The following is a 283-nucleotide window of genomic DNA, read 5'->3' on the forward strand; positions in this document are numbered from 1 at the left end:
TTTTCTGATATTAGTTTCGTTTGCAAATCATAATCAGTATTGCCAACATCATAATTCACATGCCGAAGACCATTTAGCATCATTGGTAATATTATCACTATCCGATTCAATCAATCATTTATCATACACTGTCATATCATGCACTAATTACAGTCACAATCAGAATAGCTTTTACCACAATGAAAATTATTGAGGTTGATGTAATTTACATTCACGGTAATGTCTCAACTATCATTCATTTCGTCGTCATTAGCGCGACCTGTCCTCACATTTTATTGGTTGT

General features: G+C 33.2%; 1 long non-coding RNA gene across 1 annotated transcript in view; it reads right to left on the reverse strand.

Moving 5' to 3' along the window:
• Positions 1-283, reverse strand: part of LOC119591645 — a 4913-nt gene that overhangs the window by 1419 nt on the left and 3211 nt on the right. The window lies entirely within an intron of this gene.

The sequence above is a fragment of the Penaeus monodon genome, chromosome 29, assembly GCF_015228065.2.
Source record: "Penaeus monodon isolate SGIC_2016 chromosome 29, NSTDA_Pmon_1, whole genome shotgun sequence".
NCBI classification, from domain to species: domain Eukaryota; kingdom Metazoa; phylum Arthropoda; class Malacostraca; order Decapoda; family Penaeidae; genus Penaeus; species Penaeus monodon.